We start from the raw sequence: 14191 nt of genomic DNA on the forward strand, positions 1-14191 counted from the left end.
TTGGGTCACTCAAGCTGGGGCAAGTCAGTCATTGTGAGGACATTGGGGTGCCCACCATAGAGGCCCAGCCTACCAGCAGCCAGCAAGGAATGGAGCTTCTTAATTATTTAGAAATGGATTGGTGAACCCCAGCCAACCTTGGAGATGATGGAAGTCCCCACTCCTGACCTGACTGCAGCCTTGGGGATATCCGATCCTGAGCTGGAAAACCCCAGACCCAGCTCTTGACTCCCCAGCTCATGAAAGTGAAAGATAAGAAGTGTTTGCAGCTCAATGAGATGGACAGCATTTTTGAACTATCAAAACCACTTAAGCAGAACTCTCGGAGCATGCTCCACATTAGGGAGCATGGGATGGCACTGGGTGGCCATTCCCCATCCTTGGGTACTGACACAGTTGGGAGACTGGGTGCGGCTTCTTCCCTTATATTCCTCCCTCCCCCCAGATACAGGAGGAAGAAAAAGAAAATTTGAAAACAATGGTCTCATCCACTTTCCCCTAACCCTCAATCTTTCCCACCCTGATCAACTATGTAAACATCATCGAAAATAAAAATTAAATAAATTTTGTAAGAAAAATGTTACAAGGTTGTGAATTCTGTGTAGCAGCAGGTAGCTAATGCAGAAGTGGCTGGATGGTGCCTCGGTGCTCTGACTACCTGCCATTTCTGATAGTTAATATTCCTGACTCAAAGATAGCAGCTGTGCCTTGCATCTACTGGCTACTTCTCTGGCGTTTATCTTTCAAATCCTAAAAATGTAGAGCAGTTTTATGTGTTTTCTAAATTAGATAACCACCTGGTTGCCTGGGGGGAGGGGGTTCGTTTGAACTCACAGAATCCATGCAGAAGACGTGCAGTACAATACGTTAGAGAGAAGCCTCCACGTGGGGTATCCATGTCCCAGTCCAGAGGGCCTGGGCTCAAGGGCTAGCTCTCTCTCTGATTCTAGCTCCCTGCAAATGTATGCCCTTGGAGGCAGCAGTGATGACTAAAGTAACTGGGTCACCGCCCTCTCCTTGGGAGACCCCCGTGGAGTTTCAGGCCGTTCTGGGTCCATCTGATGCTTCCCTGGCTGTTGCAGGCATTTGGAATAAGAAGCCAAGAGACGGGAACTCTGTCTCTGTTTTTTCTGTCTCTGCCTGTCAAGCAAAAACAAAGCAGGGAATGCAAAGCTCCATCTCCAGCCTCATGACATGGAGTCGTCTAGGACATGGCTTTTGATTTATATCTTAGAAAAAACTCCAGTTTGCAGATGGCAGATATCCCAAGCTTATCTAAGGAATAATATCCCTCAGGAACCTCCCAGTTAGAGCACTTTTCCTTTTCCTCATTTCGCTGCTGAAGTTGACTGTTGTGAAGTTGACTCTGTCTAGTTCCAGGATCTGCCCTAATGTCTCTGGTGGAGGGGGCATGCTTTGGGCTGATGAACAGTTGTTGTCTCTGACACTTGTTTCCCCCCTTTAGACTGAGCTCCTCTGGTGCTAGCAGTGGGGTCCACGCAAGGCCAGGGATGGGGAATCGACCTGATGCAACACTGAGTGTGGCGACGAGCCAGGCATGAAGACAGGGGGTGCAGTGCCCATGCTGAGTCCGATACCTGACATTATTCTTTACATAAAATTTATTTTTACTTATTGAAAAAAGTTAAAGAAAAGGAGAGAAAGAGATCTTCCATCCACAGAGTCACTTCCCAAATGGCCACAAGGGCCAGAGCCGGACCAGGTCAAAAGCCAGGAATTTGATCCAGGTCTCCCAGGTAGGAGGCAGGGACTCAAACACTTGAGGCATGCTGCTTGGCTAGACGTGTTAGCCAGGAGCTAGATTGGACGTGGAGCAACTGGGATTTAAACCAGCACTCACATGGGATGCCAGCACTGCAAGCAGCAGTTCAATGCACTGTGCCAAAACCTCATTCCCTGGCATTAGTCTTAAAAACAGTATCTCTCCGTGTGACATCTGAAGCCCCTTTGGGGAAGAAAAGAGCCCAGAGGAGAATAAATGGTGTGGAGAGTGTGTGGCTGTGGATGTTTGCTGCCATGAGCGCGCTTTTTCTGCCTCCTGGCAGCAGGTAGCTGTGTAACCTTGGGGAAGTTCCTCTCCGACTCTAGAATGGAAGTCTTTTCATCACAGAATTGAGATCAGACCAGAAGATGATTTGAGTCCTCATCTTAGTAGTAAATCTGTCCTGTGCTTGAGTTTCTGTAACAAAGTACCACAGACTTGAGTGGCTCACTTAAAACAGATTCACTTTCTCCCACTTCTGGAGGGCAGAAGTCTGAGATGGAGGCGTTGCCTTGTTTTCTTTCTCCTGAGGCCTCTCTTGGATTTGCCCATGACCACTGTGTTGCTGTATTCTCTTCTGCTTTTCTCTCTACCACCTCCCCCATCACTGTGCATGAATTCAGATTTCCTCATCTCGGGATACTAGTCAGGTTGTGTTAAGACCCACCAAATGGCCTCTCTTTCCCTGCGTCTTTCCAGGTGATCACATTCTGAGACACTGGGGATTTTGGTGTCAACATGAAACTTTGGACAAGACACACTTCAGTTCCTAGCAGGTTTCCAGTTGGCATTTGGGTGCTAGAGGTTTTTGTTAAGCAATGGTGTGGGTTAGTACTGGGCACCCTTGGATCTTGCGACCATAGAGTGAACCCCCTGAATGTTGAGTCCCTTCCCTGCTCTTACTGAAACCAGCTCTGAGATGATCTCTGTGTGTCCCCTCGAGGCAAAATCAGGCTCACAGAAAAGGAATCTGTTTTGAGTAACACCCATCACTTAATACTAGAAGAAGCTGAGGCCCCTGTTGGGGTTGAGTGTGTTTATAGTTAGGTCTCTTGGCTTAAAATCCAAATCTTTGCACTCCAGGACAAGTTAGAGCTTGTGACCCTGTGCTCTGACCTCACTATTGTCTGTCATTCTGGCCTAGAGGTGACAGGACATTCTCTCCAGCTCCAAGGAGGGAAGCTACGTTGGTCTTTCATTTGAAATGTGTTAAGGACATCCTAAAAATAGTGAAATCCTGTAATCAAAAGCTTTGTGTCTGAGGGATGGCTTGTTTCAAAGCTTTCGTCTTGATCTTCTAAAGAAGGTCAGGTTTCTCACCATGAGCGGTAGGATCAAGGCAAGGGAATCTCTAAGTTGGCAGAGTTCTGTTTTATTTAAACAGAAAGAGAAGAGCAACCGACAATAGTAGGATTAAGCCACTTACTACTTTCTTATAATTCCAAGGTTGAGACTAGAATTATCCTTGATGTCAAACTTTACAGACTTGTAAAGAGTTTTAAGAAGTCACATCGACTTATCATTTCTTTTTGTAATGTTTTGAATGACTTAGAAATCAGAGATGTGATTTGGCCCTTCCTCTGAACTGAGTGAAATAAATGTAGCACATATTTGTTTCAAATGAGACAGAGTGAAGTTCCATCCACTGGTTCCTTCCCCTGAAGCTCACAGTGGCTGGGGATGATCCAGAACTGAGGTTGGGAATGGGGAACTCAGTCAGGGTCTCCCACATGGGTGGCAGGGACCTAACTACTCAAGAGGCTTTACTGCTGCCTGCAGTAGTTGTTACCGGGAAGCTGGTATAGAGCCAGGACTTTAAGCCACATACTCTGGCGTAAAATGTAGACATCTTATCTGGTGTCTTACCACTAAGGCTAAATGGCTGCCCCAAAGAATATAGAAATCATATAAAGAATAGAAACAGTTCCTCCAAATAGCTGATCCTGTATTAGAATGTGAGTGTGCACATAACGAACATTTTCGCCTGTCCTAACAGTGAGGCTGTCAGTGTCACATTGGTGTTCCCAGTGTGTCTTGTGTTCTTGATAAAATCGCTGGTGTTTTCTTTGTGAATATTCCAAAGGAGAAAGACTTCCAGGCTTTTCCCAGAGCCTGCATCTGGGCCTCAGCCTCTGCTACATGTTATTTATAAATTGTTCAAATGCAAAAATAGAAATTACGTGGGGACTGGCACAGTGGCATAGTAAATAAAACTGCATTCTGCAGTGCCGGTATTCCATATGGGTGAGAATTTGAGTCTCACCTGCACCCTTTTCTTTTAATTTGTTTTGTTTTTATTTTTTTTATTTGAAGGGCAGATATACAGAGAGAAAAAGAGAAAAAGATATTCTGTCTGCTGGTTCACTTCCCAAGTGGCTGCAGTGGCTGGAGCTAAGCTGATCTGAAGCCAGGAGCCAAGAGTTTCTTCCTGGTCTCCCACATCGGTGCAGGGTTCAAGGCCTTATGCCTTCTTCTACTGCCCTCCCAAGGCCATAAGCAGAGAGTTGGAAGGGAAATGGAGAAGCCAAGAACGGACCAGCACCCGATGGTATCCTGGCAGATGCAAGGTGAGGATTTAGCCACTAGGCTGTCACGCCGGGCCCACTGTTCCAGTTTCTTTCCAGCTAGCTTCCTGCTGGTGGCATGGGAAGGCAGCAGAGGATGGTCCAAGTGCTTGGACCCCTGCACCCACATGAGCAACCCAAATGACTCTCCTGACTCCTGGCTTTTGATTGCTCCAGCTCTGGCCATTTACAGAATAAACCAGGATGTAGAGATTCTTTCTCTCTCTCTTGCTCTCTTTGTTTCTCTCTACCTTTCATATAAATAAGAATTGAGACAAGTTTTAATGAATGACAAGGATTTGCCACCTGTATTCTTTGTCTGCTGTCCATGAGATAGAATACTTGTGTCACATACTCCTTTTCTATTTCCTAAAAGATTTATTCGTCTAGTAAAAATCAGGAGAGACACATGGGTTCTAATTGTGAACAACAGTTGAAAAACATGAAGTTCATACTCTATGGGGGTTGTTATTTTAGTGAAGTAAGAATGAACTTTAATAAAATTGGTCATTACACTTTTGATTGCATAACTGCAAACTGATCTGAATTCTCGAAGGCATGGTCCCGATCCAGAAGTAATGGAAGCAAGTAAGGGCGAGGCTGCTTCTGACTGGAAGGCTTCCTTGGGGCCCTGGTAACTGGATGAGAAATGAAGGCTTAGGAAGGGGTTGATGAGGCTGGGATGGCCTAGTGGTGGCAGCAAAAGATGGTGGGTGACCCCAGAGAGGAAGCTATGTGTGTGACAAATGCGTAATGGGGAAGCAGAGGGTGGAGGTGAGAGAATTTGAATTTTGTCGTGTGTGTGTGCATACGTGACTTTGCGGGAGAATGTCACTTCCCTTGCTTTCCTTGTGCTGCTCTGAATCTGAGAATAGAAGCCTCACCTAACCCTATTCATCTGTATGGTCACTACACACTTACCGTGTATCAGGCACTGTAATGACTCCTGCTGTTCAAAGATGAGTGAGCTGGGATCATTGGCCTCACACAGTGTAATACAGCAGCAGCAACAACCCGTGGTGAGTTCTGTAACTGTGATGAAGGGGTTCAGCCTGGTGGGAGGATGGGAAGCATTGAAAGGCTCATGCAGGTCAAAGGCCTGTCACCAGGACAAAGAGAGTGATGCTTGCAGGGGCAGCCTGACTGGTGGGAAAAGTCTGGCAAGATTAAAAGCTCTCATTGGGGTGACAGAAGCAACGTACACACTTGAAAGTACTGACGACTTAGTCACGTTCTCTGAGATCCTGTGGATCTGAAGGTTGTTGGTGGAAATCCTTGCTTTGTGAAGCTGGGGGAATGAAAGTGTTTTCCTGCCTGGGCCTGGTTTTCCATCTGTTAGAAAATGCCCTTTCTGCAACAGGGTGCTTCCGACTTCATAATCATCTGTAGGATTTTTGGAAGTTCAGGCCAAGGAAGCGTGTTTGCTGCAGAGCTGAGGGCTCAGGAGTGAGATGTAAAATGCGGTGGAACCCTTGTGTTTGTTTTGTGCTGTTGTGTGTGTGCGGAGAAAGTGACCTGAATGTGCTGACACAGCAAGGTCTCTTGGTCAGGAAGTCGTGTGGCGCATGCCAGAGAGGCAAGCAGAGCTTTCCAAGGAGCTGCTTCAAAATCTTTTCTTCCTTCTCTGAACTCTGGCTGCAGGAGGGGCACAGGGCTTTCCTGCCAGGATGGAGTTAACATTGCTACATGTTGTATAACCTGGCATGGGATTAGCCTGAGAGAAGACAATTCCTGCAAGCCAAGAGAAGGGATGCAGTAGATTAGAAACAAACAAAAACCCGTACAAACACTGGGGATTGAATGTTTTCCTTGATGATGTCCAAAAGGAGAGCCCTCAAGGAAGTCTTGACTATGCTGATGTCATTTCTGGCGAAGCCAAAGCCACCAAACATGGTTTGTATAGCAGCAGATGTGTCCTACGAAACTTTAGCATGTGTTTATGGCTTATCTCTGGGCCCACAGAGAGGTCTTTAACAGTCTGAGCAAAAAAAGAAAAAGAAAATAATAATGTCTAGTCATTTTTATTAACAAATCAATAGGAAAAGATTGGCTTGTCAGGAGATATAGCCTTTAAAAAAATGTTTTCTTATTTGTTAGTTTGTTGGAAAAAGAGGGAGGAAGAGCTCTCATATTGCTGGTTAACTCCTCAAATGTTTGGAACAGGTGTGGCTGGATGAAGCCATAGCCAGAAACCTGGAATGCAACCTAGGTCTCTCTTGTAGGTAGCAGGAAACCAACAATGTAAGTTGTGACTGCTACCTCCTAGAATGAACATTAGCAGGAACCTGGAATCCGGATTCGAGCCAGTTATAAAACTCAGCCACTCAGTGAGCATCCTGAATGGTGGCTTCCCCGCTGTGCCAAATACTTGCCCCATATTCTTTAACACGCTCATTGTACAGGTATTTATATTATAACTGTTGACTTAGTGTGATGTGTCATAACTTAAGCAAGTTATCCAGTTAGTGACAAATCATCATTGGTAAGATACATTTTCTGTTTTGACCTTCAATGAAATCTTACACTTGATTGAGGCATTCTCAGTAGCAGCCGCTAAAGCATTCAGATTTGCACTTTTCAATGACTGTTTGATACAAGGAAAGTTATCAGTAAGTGGGTACATATTATCTTGTTTGGATCAATGTTTTGAAAATTCTGTATTCATAAGTATTGCCTAAGGCTCTTGTTAAAAACAGATTCCATTTCCTGCCCCAGATTTACTAAATCAAAGCCTATAAGCAAGGGGCTTGTGTATTTCTTGACGCACCAAGTGATTTCTTATGCTCAAACAAGTTTATGGAACACTGCCATGGATTGTTTTATTTGACTACCTTTTCCTCTCGAGTTGGGCTTAGTAGCAGTCCTTTTGAGCGTGAATTGTGATAGAAGCCTGAGGCAAAAGCACTAAAAGTGAGATGAGGAAGCCCAGCAGAGCTGTTTAATTAGCTGGTGTGGGCTGCCATGATGTCACTTCCCTTCTTAAGCAGTGGGATTCAGGATGCTACCAGCAGTTCGTTCCATGGGCCTTCCCATCTGTTGGGCCATTGTACCTTCTCTGTGTAGTGCAGTCATGTAATAGTTCTGATCCGAGGAATTGAAGAGACACATTTGCCCACCAGCTTTTATCTCTAATGTTAATATGTATGTTAAGACTCATGGTGTCCGCATATAAGTATTTTCTCTCTTAATGACATGTGAAATAATGGTGCATCTTTCATTCAAAAGTGGCAACAGTCAGATGAACTGTGGTTATTCCTTTCGTAGATGAGTCATCTGAGAAATTAAAGGCTGTGACCATGGGGCAGGGCCAGTCTCAGTTTGAGTTTTGTCCTTCTACTAGTTACCTACTGTTGAATAACTGGTTACTCCAAAACTTAATGGCTTAACACAACATTAAATATTTATCATCTGTCAGTTTCTAATGTTCTGGCATTTGGGTAGATCTGGCTTGGGGTTCTTTACCCCAAGGTAACAGTTGAAGTATTGGTTGGGGACTGTTGTCATCTGAAGGCAAATGACAGTTGGTCATCCGACTGGGGCCGGAGAGCCCACTTAGGAGCTGTTGCACTGACCTAGGTATAACCTCTGTTCATCCTCTTATGGGCCTCTTCACAAGGTCTCCTGAAATGGCCATGACATAGAGATTGGCTTCTTCTCCAAAGAAGGGAAAAAGTTGCAGTGTTTTTATGACCTAGCTTCAAAAGGCTCACTCAAGTGCTATTGCTTCTGTGTGTGGACTGTTGCATAGACCAACCTGGGCTTGATGTGTAAAAATGTTAGGCAGAGGTGAGCATCACTGGGGACTGGCTCTTACCTTTACATCACACTACCTTTCCCAGAGAGTTCTGTGTCAATCAGCTTGGCCTTCTCATCCCCTAAGGCCAGTTCTTTAATCACATGAATGAAAAGTGTGCGTGCTTCCTCTCCCATTTGAACTCTTCTGAGATGTCCACGAGCCTACACATCCATTGGATGTCAAAAACACAGATCTTGACTCAGTCGGTCTCAAATATAGGCTGAGAGTCTATCAAACTCCAGGCGTGTTATGCCCTTGCTCCCGGTCTGTGAACCACTTGGTGAGCAGCAAAATGAGCAAAGCTGGACCAGCCTCTACCTCCAGACCATCTCCTGCTGCCCTGGAACAAAACTCCTTTGTCCTCAAAGTGTGCTTGCTGCCTCCTTTTATTTGTCAGAGGGGCACGTGGGTTAGGGCAAAGGAGCCAGGGAAACAGAGCTGTGTCCTTTGTGACCGTGGTTAACAGAAAGGGAGGTATGAAGCAGATGACAGCCCATGCATTATTAGGTAGGCAGCTTGCTGCAGCTGTGAGCCTCTTCACATTGAAGGTCACGTTTCAGACAGCAACAGCTGGGTGCTCAAAATGTCGAGGTAATTAGCTTGCAGGGGGTGGGTTGGAACCCAAACAGTGCTTAAAATGAAACGTGTCAATGCATTATGTAGAGTTCAGAGGCCCACCAGTGGATTTTCCCTTCCATCTTCCTCCTTTGCAGCTCCCTCCCTCTAAAACACACACACACACACACACACACACACACACACACACACACACCTTGGAGCATTTATTAGTCAGGAAAACTTTAGGCCCAGAAAATATATTTCCCTAAGTAAAATAAGAATTACAGGTGAAAATCCCATAAATGCTGTCACCCTTTAAGCTGCTTAGCTAAGAGCTGGAACGCTGGTCTTGGCACTGTGCCTTTCTTCTTGCCTGTAGCAAAACTTCTGTCCTGCGTGCTCCTGCAAATCAGTTAAGAAGAATGTGTTAGAGTGTGAGTGCCACACCAATAATGTATTTCTGTTTGGTTGGTCTCCATTTGGTTCTCTCTATTCTCTCTCACACACACATACACTGAAAACAAAAGAGTGAATAAAGCAACATGCTGTGGGGGTGAGGAGGAGCTTTTACACCTTTAGAATCTAACAGGAAACACACGCGATGAGGGTCTCTGCAGTAGGACCCAGTGAATTCTGCTTTCATGCTTCAGTGACTCTTGAGAAAGACTCTTAGCATTGCCTCTGCCCCAGGTACTCTGGGGGCACTGCCTCTGCCTCTGCCCCTGGTGCCACCCTGTGAGATTCTGATATACATTTCTTGGGACCAGAAGAGTCTGTATGTGGGTTGCTAATTTGTCAAAAAAGTCATCAATACCTGAGGCTAGCCATCGCTGTCAGGCAGTCCATACTGATTGGCTAGTGGGAATGCAAAGTGGTAGTTACACTGAAAAATAATGTGACACTTATGAGAGGGTTAAATACACAGCACACACTCAACCAATGACATGGAAATCATACTCTTAAATGCTTACCTACCAGAAATTAAATTTATATCTATACAAATACTGGTGTGTGCATGCTGACGGCTGTTTTATTCCCATGGACCAAAAAACTAGAAACTGGCGACTGGCCTAGTAAATTGTGTCACATCTATCCATATAATGCAGTACTACTCAGTAATAAAAGAAGAAGCAAGTTATTGAGGAATTAATAAGATGGAAGAAGCATTGTACCAAATGCAAGGAGAAAACTATAAATGGGACAATACTGTTGGATTTATTCTTCCTTTGGGAAAGAACAAAACGGTGAGACATGAGATCATTGATTCCCTGGGGCCAGGGAAAGGACTGATGGTAAGGAGATGAGACCTCCCTTTGTGCAGGGATACAAACTTGTTGTCTTGATCATGTTGGCTGTTGTCCAACTATATATCTTCAGAAAACTCCTGAAACTGCATCTTTAGGGGGATGTGAATCTTATTGTATCTGAGTTCCACTTCAATAAGCATGGCTTTAAAAAATAAAGCAGCATTCCAAGGCCTCCACCATTTTTCAGATAGATATGAAGAGATGAGCAGGTAACTTCGAGTCAACAGCCTAGGAATTGGGAGACAAAGGTTTCCTGGTTCCTGATGTAGAAGTGACCGGGAGCCTCAGCCTCTTGCTCAGTCCAGAGCGTGTCCCGACTGGAGCCTCAGCCTGGCTCATTCAGCCCTGTCCATGGCTTTCTTAGTCCTCAGGGCTACCATGCTACGGTGTCTTACAGTTTAGCCAGAGGGTTCCTACTTAGAAAATAAAGCAAATTTGTGTTCAGCCAGAATCCAAAGAACAAAAAGCTCTAATAATGAACTTCTAAGTACATAAGCCATTCTCTGCTTGTGGTGTGGGGGTGGGCGGAGCCACATCACGTCATCAGTGGATTCAGGTGGATATGCCTTCTGGGGCACTGACACCCAGTCTAGATAGAATATAATGTCCCGTTGGGACCCATGCCAGCATCTCGTTTCAGAAACCAGATGAGACTTGCTATCAGTCAGACATGTTTTGTTTCTGGATCTTAATGTCACTTCTTAACATCACATCCTTGAATGGCTGGTTGACTCCCCTGTCTACAAAAAAGTGACCCAAAATGAGAGACTGGGAAATGGGGTACCCAGCCTGGCCACTGTGGGATTCTTAGTGTGGCTGTCCTGCACACGTTATCTTCCGCTCGGGCAGTCATCATGTCCATCGTGGAGGAGATGGGCCCAGGGTATGTCATCCGTCAGTGATAACACGGCCTGGCCAGTATTGAGATTTCAATCAATGATGATGGCTCTGAATCAAGTCCTATTTATAAAATAACTGGTTGATGAGGGTTGGAAAGGAGTAAAATTTTGCTTCTTACAATATGAGAAGCACTTCCTTTCAGAGTTTTTGCTTTTTAAGCAAGAAAGGGAAAATAGTTGAGACCCAAACCGGGGCATGGAGTGGGTGCCCATCTCTGAGCTGAAGGAAAACTGTCCTTTACCATCTCATTTGTGCCAACTCTCCTCTGTCTTTGTCCAGAGAAAGCTGTCCAATGGACAACAGACCTGTACCGTGGGGGATATATCTGAGGTGTGGGGAGTGGCAAGGTGTGCTTCTGAGGACATGCCCTGGTCCAGAGGCTGGGTGAACCCAGGCTGAAATCTGGTTAATGGCACTTAGGGCTAACTGTGATTAAACATGTTTACTTTCCCCTTTTATAGATTTTTCCATCTTGAAAAGATTTCTCTTTCTGTCACACAGCTAGCTGCATGCAGTTTTGTGAAATGCCAAACAGTTCTATTAGCCTGAGACAACTGGCTAAACTGCTGAAGACAATAGCATTGGTTGCTAACCTGTGTGCACTTAAATTACTCTTTAAGTCCTTTGTGGATCTTAAGATGAGTTTCCTTTCCTAGCCCTGCTAGCCAGCAATATTAAGTGGCCAGTTATAGTGACATATTTTAATGCATTCAGTCAGGCATTATGTGCCACTTTGTGTTGTAAATGCTGTGTTGAAGCATGGAATTTGGGGTGAAAGTTAAGCGAACCAGGCTCACCCATTATCTAGGGAATGTGATAAAGATTGTAGCTTCTTATGCTAAAAGAGAAAGCACCTAATGCTTTAGTGCTACCACTTTCTCTATTACCAAAGGCAGAATTACTACGCTCTTAAACAGTGAAGGAGCCTGAGGACCAGAAAGACAAATCAAGGGTACTAGCTGGGAGATTGCTCGTAAAGGCAGTCTCCCAATGCCAGCCCAGAGCTGTTTCCGCAGGCCCACACCACTTTCCCTTTGTGTAGGTTATTTAATAAATTCATTTCACAAGCCATAGAGCGCAGTAGGAAACAATGCAATTACTGAACCATAGGAACACAGCTGCCAACATCTTGTTGATTCGGAATTGTCCAAACACTTCCTTGTGGGGGCGGGACTGATGTAATTTGCTGGTTCAACAGTTGACATTGATAGATTGGAGTTTCATTTCCTCTGCCTTCTGTTGGAGGTGCTAATGAGCATGGGAAGGCTGGAGAAGCACAGAAGGGAGAATCTTGCCTGATCTACATACTAAGTAATTGAGCCTGCAAGATGCAAACTTGACACCATTTGGTAATGGGTGGACATGTTTAAAGGCACGTGTAAAAGCCAAATGGGATAAGTGTTGTGAAATGTTTAATGATTGAAATTCCACTTGCAAATTGTGTGGGCTGGGGGTTTTGATTTATTAAGAAATAATGTTTGTTTTTCCTAATGTTCTCTTACATGCTGCCTATAATGTTTTTTTATATTTCACAGGACACTATGCCAAAACTCATTGGCTTCTGGGGAAATGAAGACATTGAGCCAGATGATCTCTGAGGTTTCTTCCACACCCCTACTTTTTGCTTACTCTTGCATTGTTTTCCTATGCCTTGCTCTGAGAATTTGCTTAATATGAATTGCATTCCTCTACACACATACTTATTCAGGCCTCTGTTTTCCAAACTTCTCTTTTGCACATTTATTCAACCAACTTACTTTGTCCTAGTTGCTGTGTTAAGAATTAGAAATGAAATTGGCAATAGGTCTGAATGCCACCAGAATCTTCTTCTAAGAGCTGACATTTTAAGGAAGTTGGAGGGAGATGGTTCAATAGTGTGTTGGGACACTCTAGCTGGAAGCATAGGGCAGAATGGATCACACAGCAGGTGTAATTAAGGACAGTGGGTAATTCAGGTGTGTATATGAGAGAATCACTAGGACAATGAAGATTGTTTGGATGGCTTGTGTTCTGTGTGTACCCCAACACTTAGCACCTCTGCGTGCTCAAAAGGGAATTGTGTATCATGAATGCAGGGCTTGCTTATTCTGGGAGCACAAAGAGGAAAGGAAAATGATGATATTTAGAGAATGAGTGGCTAAGTGTTAATGCTCAAAAAGCTGGCATAGCAAGGGTATTTTGTAATTGGCTCTTCTTAAATGCAAGTTATAGGTCACAGTTGAATTCAGGCGTATCTTTAGGAATGTCAGCTATGTGTAAAATCGAGTTGCAAAAATCCTTTAAAAATTGTCTTTCCCAATTGTTTCCTGTGTGAGACTAATTGATACCCAGAAAAGTGAATGATTTGCTGTCCCCAGTAGAGGCAGCTCTGGAGCTGTGCCCACCTTCCTAAACCACAGTCCTCCTGGGGAACTCCTTTCAAGGGTTTCAGCTTCCTCCAGAAGGGCCTCCCTGATGCTTCACTCTTTCTTCTTATTATCTGCCAACCCCAACTTTTTTAAAAAAAGGTAAAACACTGAATTTGTGATATATTAAGTAAGATCTCATCATGTTTCTGACCCTTCTTGAGTGATTTACTTCATCTTTCTCACCTAGCAGACTTTTTATAATGGGTTCCTTTGGTGCTTAGGACGTTGTTCTTATCTGAGAGATTTTGGTCTAAGTGGGAAGATGACAACATGAATTTAAAGGGTGCAGTCCTCTGAGATTTGAGTCCGTTCGCAGTGTGGTCTTACTCTTATGATGGTTACAAGATCCTCTTGCTAAAGCTGAATGTATCCAGGGGCAACACAATGGCTCAATTGACTACATCTCCACCTACAAGTGCTGGCATGTAGATGCTGATTCATGTCCTGACTGCTCCACTTCCCATCCAGCTCCCTGCTTGTGGCCTGGGAAGGCAGTTTAAGATGGCTGAAAGCCTTAGGACCCTGAACCTATGTGGCAGACCCAAAGGAAGCTCCTGGCTTCAGCTCAGCTCAGCTCAGCTCAGCTCTGGCTGTTGCAGTCATGTGTGGAGTGGACCAGCAGGTGGAAGATCTGTCTGTCGTCTGTCCTTCTGTGTGCAGATCTGCCTTTCAAACAAAAATAAGTATTTTTTTAAAAAGCTGGATGTATTGTAACACAAGGGATTGCTGCTTTTCCTCCCCAAGACCTCACAGAAGCAAACCCCCACTGAACATGTGTCAGCCCAGGGTGGAGATGCAGTGACTTCCCATTTTCTAAGCCCCTGTCGTCATTAGACCTCTGTGGGATGCCCTTGTTAGAAGTATTCTTGTCATCT

General features: G+C 44.6%; 1 protein-coding gene across 3 annotated transcripts in view; it reads left to right on the forward strand.

Annotated features, from left to right (window-relative positions):
* Positions 1 to 14191, forward strand: part of MB21D2 (Mab-21 domain containing 2) — a 116167-nt gene that overhangs the window by 71618 nt on the left and 30358 nt on the right. Inside the window, exon 1 of one of the 3 annotated variants that reach the window (XM_058662111.1) lies at positions 8683 to 8734. The exons of the other annotated variants lie outside the window; for them this stretch is intronic. The gene's annotated coding sequence lies outside the window, so the exon portion shown is untranslated. Of the gene's footprint in view, positions 1 to 8682; positions 8735 to 14191 lie in introns of those variants that run through there. 3 annotated transcript variants of the gene reach the window in all.

This window comes from Ochotona princeps, chromosome 3, assembly GCF_030435755.1.
Source record: "Ochotona princeps isolate mOchPri1 chromosome 3, mOchPri1.hap1, whole genome shotgun sequence".
Classification (NCBI taxonomy): domain Eukaryota; kingdom Metazoa; phylum Chordata; class Mammalia; order Lagomorpha; family Ochotonidae; genus Ochotona; species Ochotona princeps.